Raw genomic sequence first — 12,697 nt, 5'->3', positions numbered from 1 at the left:
AAAAAAAAAGGTGGGGTTGCGATTTAATGACCGTGGCAAACTGTGGGTCCCAAGATGAGACCAGTTGAGTACCCCTGATTCGTGCCCCAAAAACAGACATTCAGAAATCACAAAAACTTTCGATTTTCTTCCAAAGTGTAATGTATGTTTCATGATGATAGGTGAAGCATAATAATAGAGATGTTTGTATAGTGACTTTTTAAGCGTTGGGTTTGGCTGTACTTGATAATGACAGCCAGAGTTGTCTCTACAGTCTCAGATCATAGCGTCAGCCCAAGTCTCTGCTTTCATCCTCACTTCCAATGTGTAATTATCCAGGGCACTTGTCTTTTTTTCCCCCCAGTAATTAGAACTACATTCATACTCCACATCTGTTGGCTTTCTAACAGAGAAGACAACAGCTTCTAGACACCATTTACAGCCTGTGATGTTCAAAGCATTCCTCCACAGAGAAGATAAATAATGTCTGATGGCACATAAAAAAAAAAAAAAAGCTCTTAACGTGGAGTGAAAAATCTTAAAACTAATTAATGCAAGACTTTCCTTAACTTTAACTTGGATGTGTCTTTTTTGGAAAGTAATCAAAACAAACACTGGATGCTGGAGAATCTAATCAACAAATTGCTGGCAAACAAAATGGCTGACCTCAAGTAGGAGAAAGGGAGCGTTGTGCCTGAGGAGTAAATGAGGCAGGTGATGATGAGAGAGTAAATTAGAAGCTGCCGATACTGTGGGGCACTTCTATCAGAGCCAAGCCTGTTGGCGGGGGAGGCAGATACGCAGCTGGTCATGGTAACAAAGGGCCTGTATGGTATATTGCCCCATTAAGACACTGGGCCTTGTCAGCTCTGCCTGGATGAGCCATTCTGTTCCACAAGGCAGGGGCTCATGTATCACTTAGGACGTTGGGGAAATGATGGTAGCAGGGGGTGTAGGCAGAGGGTGTGAGTGACACTGGTTGACTGAGCATTCATGGCATAATGTTACCCGCCCAGAGGGTACAACTTTACCTCAACCATGAATTGATGGATTCCTGAGATGAAGAGTGAGGGGTGGGGGTTCCCTGCAGCATAACCATGATGAGGTGAAGGCTTATCTTCTCACAGCAGTGCAGGAATGAAATACGATACTAAAATTGCAGATGTGCAATGCTGTGGAGAAATGTTTTAATTAAAGATGTATAGAAAGATATTTTTTTCAAATGCATCCTTTCTTACAGTAAATCTCGAAAATTGCATTAAATGGATATAAAAACATGGAATTTACTTTTGTTATGAGTCACAATGAAGTCGGATGAGATAAGTCATAACTGTCCAAATATAGTGTTGTTATTTCCACATATATTTGGTGTAACAGAGACTGAGTTTTAGCTCCACTGTTTGGTTTTGATCATTACTTGTCTATTTTTGCACATTGAACTGCACTTGGGCCTGAGTCTGATAGACTATTAGTGGTTCTCAAAGGAAATATTTAACTTGATTTCTTTCTTTCATGGTGTCTAAACATAATCATATGAAAAATATCAAAAGAAAAGGTTAAAAGAAAATAGAATATTTTTTTTTTAATCCAGGGACTCTTTACAGGGGTGAACATATTTCAAGCACCCCATCTTAATCCTCACGTCAGTTACACACAATTTGTAGCCTATAAACACCACAATGATCTATTCTTAAACATTTCAATTGAAATATTTAACATCTTTGGAGTAGCAATGAATTTAAATGGTGCCATGTCTTCTATATAACTTAAAATATGTTTGATTTATTGGTGCATTGGTCCGTACTTTTGTAAAGATACAACATGAATAATAAGTTTATTATTATTATTATTTTTTCATGGGCACCCAAAATATTAGATCACGTGTCATTTTGGTCGGAGGGAAAAATCTGAAGCATCTTATTGTTGTATCTTCATCTGAAGAGTTTCTATTGTTTCCATTTCCTGTTTGTGTGTTCATCATTTGGCTTTGTTTATCATATAGTTTCTAAACATGTATTCCATGGCCTCGAATAATAATGGACAATCGTGAGGTTAAGCAGCAACGTCCTTCTTTAGTCTCCACTTAATTTAATTATGTCAAATTAGTAAAGCAGGGACAAAGCAAGGCAGGGACAGGAGAGAATTAATCCTCTGCAGCTTATGAAGGCAGGTTGGACACTGTCAGCTGTCCTATGTGGAATCGCTGCTATGGGATTGTCTTCATTAGAAGGAGCTTAAGACTCATAGGTCACTGGATATTATTAAAACAATACGGCGCAAATAGGCTAATTAGAATATTTGCTTAGTCGAGCTCAACAGATTAAATACATGAATACAGATTTTAGCAGAACCTATATGCAAATAACAATAAACAAGCTTTAGCCAGTTAGAAAAAATCTATATATAAATTATTCATGTGATATAATGTATTAGTTTAGTCATCTTTCATTAAACGCAGCTGTATGTACAAGGCTGTGAGGGTCTGCTGGCGCCTATGCCAGTTTAAAAATGCAGTTCTGGGTACACCATGGCTCATCTACTGTATTGTAGGCATACCAAATAATAGTACATTATATATACTCCAGCAGTTTATTTAGAGACGCCAAACACTGCTGAACTATGGGAAACAAGCAAGAACAGCAAAAGTGTCGCTATTACTATTAGAAAATAGTTTGAAAATATTACAACAAATGCAAACCAGTAACAGTAAAGCCAAAAGATTCACTAGTAGTACAAATGGACCTAATACAAATGAAGTAGGAGGGTTTATGACAAAATCTAGCACCTTGAATGGCTATACTGTACCAGTGTTTTTCAACCTTGGGGTCAGAACCCCTTGTGGGGTCACCTGGAGTTTAAACTGGGTCACCTGAAATGTCTAGTATGTGATAAAAAATACAAAATAATTACTGACTGAAAATGTATTTTTGAATTGTTTAATTATTTTTTTACAAATTAAAACACCACACAATCTTAAACAACTATATTCTATACTTTAACATTGTAAAATCTAAATCTAGTTAATAATAATAATAATAATAATAATAATAATAATAATAATAATAATAATAATAATAATAATAATAGTAATAATAATAGTAATAATGCAGTATAAAATATCTAAGTTGGCACAACTTTTTACTAATTTAAGCTCCTCATAAAGTTTTAAAGTCAGATGGAAAGTAATTTCTTTATGTATGAATCATATTCTGTTAAATCACATGTCAAACTCAAGGCCCGGGGGGCCAAATCTGGCCCTTTTGGAGCATCAAATTTGGCCTGCAGGAGAAAATAAAAATGACAGAGGAAACATGAATCATTGTTTAAATGAAAATCAACATTTGCAGGTGTTATTGTTAATGTTGAACTGTTGGGAAAACCCCCAAATTCTTACAATTACAATTATTACATAAAACATCTCTTGATTAAAGGTCCCATGCTATTTTTCACCCATCTCCATTTGTTCTAAGAACCCCAAAAACATAGTATTTGAGGTTTATTTTCCAAAACTTGCCTGTTTTCCAGAGTTTTAGTTCTCTGAAAAGTCACTTTCTGAGCAACTCTACACAAACAGGCTGATTTGTGGCCCACTTATGCATATTCATGAGTGGGCGTGTCCATAGATGAGACACTGACTTTCTCCTCCCCGCACGGTGACGTAGGGCTCGAGGACAGCCCGCCCTCCTCCCACCCACTTTGTAGGCAAACTCATGCTGCTTTATAAACATGAGACAGAGTGTGGGGGCGGGGCGTTTGCCGGTACATACATAGACTGTAGAAAATACATATATAGCACTGCGCAAAGGACGTTGAAATGCTCACCTTTGTGGGCGTGTCTGTTTACATGTTAATCACGGCAGAGAGCTTCCTGGAGGCGCGGCTTCTCCAGCTCAGTGCTGCATCAAATTCATCATCAAAGTGGGAACGCGTCATCAAATTGGAGCGAGGTGTTTGGGCTCGCCCTGTAGTAAGAAAGGAGCAAATCACCCTCTAACTAACGATTGTGGAAATCAATGAAAAAAACACTTTGGGCATGTGTATGAAGCCCAAATAGCATTTCATGATGTTTAAAGCACAGAAAAGTTGATTTAGCGCAACATGGGCCCTTTAAATAGAAAATGATCACAAAATCTAGGCAATTGAAAGTGAAGATCCTGTTGGGACTGATATCTGTCACTAATTGCTTGGATATTGTCAGTTTCTTACATATTTTATATTTTATGTATACAAAGAGGCACAATAATGTTGAAATTACTCGTTTTCCCACTTAAAATTTGTGGCCCTCTTGAGATTAAACTGCTCCGTATTTGGCCCTTGAACTAAAATGAGTTTGACGCTGCTGTGTTAAATAACTATGCATTGGCAAATCCTTAAGTTAGAAGAAATAGTTTTTTTCTTTGACTTAACGAAATATTCAATAATGGAAACTTCAAAGTCTGACCATTAAAGAAAAGTACTGCTGCGTTAGCATATAGCTGCATACGCTATAATATCGCAGTACCAGACAAGAGCTATAACCTGCTCCACTATTGGCCGGTGGGGAAAGATTAGTCTCTGGGCAATGGACTGTAAAAGTTTGCATTGACTCTGCTGAACTTATGCCAATATATAGCCAGGCTTTTTTAGCCAACACAAAATTAGCAGGCAGTCTGATTTAGACGCTATGTTTCCTCCGCCTTGTGCTGACAGGAAAGAGAAAAGCTCCGTGGCCTTAAAGAATGAAGGGAGGATTTATCACGAAAAAAAGAAACCATTGAACCAGCCAAAGCAGGAATGTGAGCGACTTTGCATTATGCAGCATTTTGTGTCATGAGTGAGTTTCATGACCACACTGCAGTAGTTACAGGCTGAGCTGCAAAAGTATCTTACATTCCCTTTACTGCTCACTCAATAAATGTTGTAGCTCTGCAGGAATTTAAAACTCATTTAATGCACAAAATGGATAAGATGCACACAAAAGATCACAATGCAGTGTTATGTGTTATGTTTTCCATAGAACGCTAGATTGGTCATTATTTCAGGTGTGTGTTATACAGGATTGTTTGTGCACCAACCTGTGATGAAAGCTTTTTTTTAATGCCTGCTTGTTCTGCTCCGTCTATCCCATGTGCTCAGAGAGGATTAGACAAGCCAACAATCCATCGTCTTTTTATTCTCCCAAAGGGCTGCTCACACAACACTAAAAATGGAGAATGGCTTTTTGCTGGATCAACGCTGGAGACTGAGGTTTAACAACAACCATTGAGATTGGTCTGGATTCAGTGTACTTTGCTTTTCCACTTCTTCCTGTCCAGACAGATTTCCTTCATTTATACACATGAGACAGACAACCGCAAGCTGTTGTTGAAGCCCAAACAACTAAAAGAACACCATTGTTTATATCTCGACTCGAAAAAAAAAAATTGCTTTTGAATGCAAATGTACAAATTGGCACATGGGTCTGCTTTTACCCATTTTTATTTTATTACATTTCATTTGTATCTATGTTTCGATACCTTTATTTTGAAAAAAATTGCTTTATCGCTCATAACTCCTTCACTTGACTGCATTTGATTTATACTGAGATGCCCCAGAAATGGTAATGCAACTAATGCTGTTTTTAGATATCTGTGGGGGGTCTTAATTACTTTTAATGTTCTCAGGAAAAAGTAAGATAAGCATTGTAACATGCTTCCATAACAACCGAGAATGAATCATTTTAAATTACTTTGTCTGGAAAATGTATCCCATGCAGTGATGATATAGAAGTTAGCAATAGCACAAATACATTGCATTTGGGTAAAAAACACTCATTATTTGCATTGCTTACCCAACTGCTGTATCCCCTGCTGTCACCTTAATAATGTTAAACTGTTCCAAGAATTGGTATTTTTAACTTTAAAAATGAAACACTGCAAGAACACCACAAATGAGCACAAGGCAAGGGCTACAATTTAGAATTATTATTTTTCTTCTTTTTGGTGAGGATGGAAAATCATTATTCATAATTCAAAAGCTTTACACCAGACTATTGGCATTGACAATAATGCTTTTAAAGAAAAACTTGATAATATGCATCACGTTTATCCAATAGTTTTGAAGTTGCTTCTTTAGCACAATAGGTTTTGATTGGCTTTAAAAAACAAAAAACAATCTAGTGTTTTCTATTTGTTTTCTGTGCTGGCAGGATTGGGACGCCAAGCATCAAATGAGAATTACAAGTTATTTCATTTAATATAAAAACCACATATAATCTAATTGTGACAAATTGCTAATGCATTAGTGAATGTGTCCTCTGATCAATATGTAAATGTCACTTAAGAACTGTTTTCCTACTTTTAATGAGACGAAGAACAACTCGTGTAGTGAAAAAAAACAAGATACTCTACATGTTAAAAGCATTGCTTTCAATAGGAAAAAAAAAGATTCATATGCATATCAACACATTGGTCGATCAATTGAACAAAACTGCATATATGGTGATCTCATTGAGCTCATAAGTGTGCTATGATATAATTACACATAAACCAAAGCCCACACAGAACAAGAAATGTGTTCTAAATGGCTACAGGCACACAAAGGGCATCAACATTTAAATACAAGCATTAGGACCTAATGCTAAATGCTATACGTACGTTCAGTGCATTAGTGAATTGATCCAGCATGGCTGCTACATCTGCTACGTTCGCTAGCTAGTGGGCGGGATAACACTACAGGACATGTAGTCGGGAGACAGGAGTTGTTATTGTTGTCATTTTCTCCGTGTTTCCAACACAAACAACGGATGCGCTGCCATGTCATGAGATATATCTTGTTGGGAGAGTATGGAGGCTGCTATTAAATAATTGTTTGTCTTTTTAATAGTGTTTTACAATGTTGATTTTGTTAGAATAATACTTGCCAGCTGAAGCATATTTAATTGTCATTGGTGGTCTCGATTTGCAACGTGCCTACCCAACCCTTTGCATGAAAATTAAGTTAAAATATTATCCTGCTTGAGCGGATGACATCAAAGTCACTTAGGCCTACATTTCCACCAGAAGAACTTGCTAATTCTGAGTGCTATCTGTACATACCACATGATTGAATAGAATGGTAATGAAATGTGACTGCAGTGCATCACTAACAAGGACTCGGAAGGTGTTTGGGGACAATCAGCAATATTCCTTAATGCAGTGGCTTGTCTTCTCGTTTTTGGGGAACTGTAAAGTTCACAGCATGTCGCCAGAACACCAGACAGGCACAAACAAGAGAAAACTTGACAAAAATGTCACACCTCCATCACCAAGCCTTACTATGTGTCAACAAAAGAAAGTGCATGTGTTAGAGCTGTGGACAATTCACAATGGCTGGTTTATATACAACCAATAACTCATGTAGTAATTTACCATTTTTTTTTTTCTTCTTTTTTATTTGGATCTCCATCTTAGCTTTGGCTAGAGCCATTGCTACTCTTCCTGGAGTCCACACCCAGTACAATTGTCTTATTATTGCAGTATACAATTACATATAACCAGAGGGGAAAGTAATGGATTACAAATATTTACATTACTGTAATTGAGTTGCTTTTTTGGGTATTTTTCTAAATCAGTACTTTTACTTTTACTTAAGTATGTTTTCAAAAAAGTAATTAGTTACATTTCTACACCCGAGTAACTTATAATTTTTTTGTTTTCAAATGATCAATGGACATTGTGAAACTACAAAAAATGAAATGACCAGACAACAATCAAATGCATCATATCAGACCCGACCAACCAGATAAAACTTAATGGCTTTATGATGGGGATATTGATAATTGTTTTGTCTGGATCATTAACAACAAGTTAAGCGGAGTGTGAATATGTGCCATCTGGGAAATGAACAGATGATTGGTGTAAGAGTGACAGATACATCAAGCCTTAATTTCCTTCTTACGTGTGACATAAGACTAAAAGTAGTACAAGCCCTGTGTTCTACTGGGAATGAGTCGTTTTGGAGCAATACCACAAATCCTTCTGATTCTTGGTAAATTGTGTTAAATGCACAAATAAAAAAATGTACGGTAACATTTTACTTGAAGTTTTTTACTTAAATGCTGACATTAGGCTGTCATTATTATGACATGACACCTGTCATTAGCATGAATAAGGTTTCATGAAGGCTGTCATTTAGTGTCATTTGCTAACACCTTTGGAGCAATGTTGGCATTATGTGGGTTAGGTGGAGGGGTCTAGGAGGGTTAGGTAGGGTTATGGTTGGGGGTTAGGGATTAGGGTAACAAAAGGATAGGGTTAGGTAGTAGGTAGGGTTCAGGGTTAGGGTAAGTTAAGGTTATGGTAATGAACAACACTTGAGTTACCAAATGGACCAATACATTTATACTATACTACCTGCTTTGTTATTTAGAATTATAGGGTGTGATGTACCATCTAACATGCTGACGTGATGTAAACAGTGGCTTCTGTTGACTTCATCTGTATATTACAGCTTTACAATCACTTCCTAATTAGCTGTAAGTTTGCTTATAGAACCCACTTTCCATTTACACTTCATCTGTGCAACTATTAGACCAGTTAATTGCCTTATCTTAAGATACAGTTTAAAAAAAAGCAAGTTCAGCGAGAAACTGTGAACTCACGTTTCTTCCTATTTGCACTTAAATCTTTAGGAGCATTGATTTGAATTTGCCAGATACCTGTAGTTTCTAATGGTCAATATCACATCCCGCCTCGACTACTATAATAGCATCCTCTTTAGTACAACCTCCACATTCATAAATAAACTCCAATACATCCAAAATGCAGCCGCCCGCCTCCTAACCCACACCCGATCCCGTGATCATATCACTCCTGTCCTCCAAAACCTCCACTAGCTCACTCATTAAGCCCTTCATAATCAGCCCCCCTCCTATCTCACAGCCCTGCTCCACCCCTACACTTCCTAACCCCGCCTCCGTTCCGCAGATGAAAACCTTCTCACTATCCCCAGGACCAAGCACAAAACCTAGGGGGACAGAGCTTTCTATCTCACTGCCCCCACCCTCTGGAACTCCCTCCCAAGTCACATCCACAACTGTACCGACCTCCCATCTTTCAAACCACTTCTGAAAACTCACCTGTTTCACTCAATTTTTAACGGTTAAAGGTGCAGTCCGCAACTCTCAGATCCCTCTCTCCCCCTCCCTCTCTTGCCCTACCTCTAAACTTTCCAAAGTCCCTCCCTCAGAGGAGCTAACAAGCTAACGTTAGCCCAACAGCAACATCACAGTAATATAATTAGTCACCAATTCCATCTTCTACTCCTCCAGACCAAACACTGTTAAAAAAAAAAAAAAATGGCGCTCCAGCCCGGGAAAGGGGCAGGGCCTGTGAGCAACAGCTGTCAGACAGTCCATCGAACACAATCCTGGTTCTTTTTGCTCTGTCACGGTGCATTCTGGCAATCTGCCAAAGGCGGCAGGAGCAGCAGGGGGGACTGATGTAAAAATTGTCTTTACAGCTTTACCAAATAGTGACAGTTTTAGGAACCATGACAAAAAGTCATTTTTTTAAGAGTTGCAGACTGCACCTTTAATGACCCACTCACTCATGTCTTTTTTCTGGTTCATATTTTCTTTAATCACTGTACTTGTTGTTGTTGTTGTTGTTTTTATGCTGTGAAGTGTCCGAGTGTCTTGAAGCGCTTTTAAATTTATTATTATTAATATTATTATTATTATTATTGATAATAATAATAGTGTCTAATTAATTGTGGTGATGTGTTCTTTAAAGTCATATTTATTTAAATTAGATCATCAATAACTTTTTTTATTGTGGTACACTAATTAGGGGTTGCTGTGCCCAAGACAAACCCAGGGGATGGTTCACTAGATATATTGTAGTATTTTTCCACATGCAGCGATTTATACAGTTTTACATCTACTTTTTCCTGTTACTTAAAAAACAATGCCTCTTTTCAAGATCATAGAGACGTTACTCCGAAGACCTTTTTCTTTTGATAAAAACTTACAAGCAAGTGTGAAACTGAAAGCTGGAATGGTTTTGTCCACTAATGATTGGAACTATACCTGGATCCTTAAGAACTGGAGGAAAAGGTGATGTTTCCTTGAAATTCAATTCTGCGATTCATTGAAATTATGAAAAAATATTCAGAAAGCTACTCTATACGCTGCTTCCCGTGTAATCTATTTTTGCACACTGGCCATTACGGGAATCCGTGACTACAAATGGATAGAAGTGTGAGGTGCTGTCAGAAAGCAGATCTATAATGTCATCTCTCCTTTTCATATTTCCATCACGACTATGTAATTATGATTGGATTTCTCCCCAGTTTCTCGGCAGAAGTGGTAATTTGACACGTGTCGTGATGGCGTGTTGGAGGTTAGAGGAAAGACGGTCTGCGAGGCTGACCTTAGCTGAGCAGTGTGGACAAACATACTGTCTGCCTGGTGTATCTTATTCCTCCAAATGCTGCTACACTAATGCAGAGTTAGTTATACCTAATAAAAACATTGTTTAAACACCAATCTGTGTTTGCTACTCTACAGTCTATGATCTCATAAACCTCTTTGGACAAGTATCCCTTCTAGAATAATGCATTAATTCCAAATAAAGCTCCGTTTTTTGATCTGTCAATGTTTATTTAATGATCACTGACAACCAAAAAGAGCCAAAAGATTGACTCATTATCCTTCTTTAAGCCAGAAGTAATGTTTAGTTGATCATACTTAAAGTCAGACCCATTGTTAAAGCCACAAAACACTTGCACTCCACATCCCACAATGCATTGCGTAAAAATGTAAAAAAAAACAAAAACTAAGAGGCATAAGAATTTGAAGATGCAAGATACTGTTTTATTTATTGATGTCAATTTATTTTATTTTAAACTGTTTTGCGTTTCTATTTACATGATCAATATAAATCAAATTAAATTAAACATTATTCTGTATAAATTTAACTGTATAAAATTTAATACGCTGTATTGTCTTCATTGAGAAGATATTTTTTTCTGCTCCGGGAGGACTTTAATTCAGGTGAGATGAAGCAAAATGGCTCCTTTGAGAGTAAAGGTAACAGACCCCTGGCTGACACTATGTATTTATCTGATAGTTTGGTTTTTCATGGGTAGCAGTATTAAGCTACCATAAATGTGATAGTAAAGGAGACATATTCTAATTAAGAGGTGCCAGGAACAGGTAACACCTGCCTTACGTCAAGTAAGAACCCCAAATTGCTCCAGATGGAGGAGTGTCTTGCATGGCAGCTCTGCCACCATTTGCATGTGAATTAAAGACCGTGGCTTATAATGGGAAATGCTGTGAAATTATTCAAGTGGTGATAAAAAGTGCTGCATGAAGCTGAATCAAAAAGGGTATCCAAACAAGATGCTTTTTACTTTTAACAACCAAAGTTCTCAATGAAAATGCTCATTAAAGCACAAAACACTCTTAAGAAGACATAAATAGGCTTTTGGGAAATGTGAAAAACGTTATTTTTGTTCAGTTCATCAACACCTTTAAACCTGTGTAAAATAGACTCTCCTTGTTGTCTCTGCTTTGTCCTTCATGTTTTTTTTTTTTTAAATCAGTCTGAAGTGGAAATTGAATAAGAAACTAGAAGTTGTCAAAGAAATTAAACGACTAACTATAAAGAAGGAAACAACGGGGCATTCTGTATCTAATGACAACCGATCCATATCAGCCAGCAGAGTAAAAACATGACCCATAACAAATATGGGGGACTTTGCCTCTGATACATAGGAGTGATAGCGTTTTCATTTTACTGCGTCACAAACATGCACAGAGATTGCTGTACTGATTTTAAAAAATGCTTAAAACATCACATCAGTCGACTATCGATAAAAAATCAACCAATGATAAAAAAAAATGATTGTCAGGATCAGATTGCAAATTTATATGAATACAACAGCTTATTATTGTAAAGTTACATTAGGTTAACTGTTATTTATTGCAATGTATATTTTAATCATATTTTTTTGGAAAATAAATTATTCCTTATCGTATTGATGTATTATAATCAGGTTTTTTATAGAGAATAAACTATTCCTATTTGTATTGAGATTGCTGTATGAGACACTATTACTAAACTCAAGTCGTTAACTGAGATTGTCACTCACTGAGCAAAAATCACAGCGTAACTAGCAAAAATAAATTTTCCAGTAGTGGGGATGCTCATAATCGATCTCAGTACGAGGTTAAACTCAGTACTTGACAACGGGGCAGTTTTGTAGGTGTGTTTTAACTATGTTGTACAGTGTTTCATAGTCCCTGGAGATGATCATCTCCCAGTTTCTCATGCTTATCGGGACGATTGTAAACCCGAGTATCTACTTATATGCATAGCTAAGTAATCTATTAGGTGAGTCTTGTTTACCTTTAGTACCATGACATGAGTTTGTTGCAGCAAATCATGTAAATTGAGTTCTTTTACTTTACTGAATCAAGAGGAGTTTTCACTTGTGCACTTCCAGACAAATGCATTACACATAAGCTCTATTACATATATCCAGATCCATCATGTAAAGGGAAAACATCAATTCCTCAAATGTGATCAAAATGTTTTAAGTTACATTTTCTGATATCAAATATTCTTCTCTGATCTAATTAGTTAATACGAATATATTTCATTACCAATTTGAGACTAGAGATTCAGAGAGTGGATGGACTTATGAAAAGCTATTATCTGGACATCGGGCTCGAAAGTTGAACTGAGTAACACTTAGTACAAAGTACACAGTG

At 36.9% G+C, this 12,697-nt stretch overlaps 1 protein-coding gene across 32 annotated transcripts in view; it reads left to right on the top strand.

The window, feature by feature from the left end:
- Positions 1–12,697, top strand: part of LOC114476328 (neurexin-1a-like) — a 294,357-nt gene that overhangs the window by 184,936 nt on the left and 96,724 nt on the right. The window lies entirely within an intron of this gene.

Source organism: Gouania willdenowi, chromosome 15 (genome assembly GCF_900634775.1).
Source record: "Gouania willdenowi chromosome 15, fGouWil2.1, whole genome shotgun sequence".
NCBI classification, from domain to species: domain Eukaryota; kingdom Metazoa; phylum Chordata; class Actinopteri; order Blenniiformes; family Gobiesocidae; genus Gouania; species Gouania willdenowi.
The sequence above is the reverse complement of the archived record's forward strand: the minus strand, read 5'-3'. Positions and strand labels throughout refer to the sequence as shown.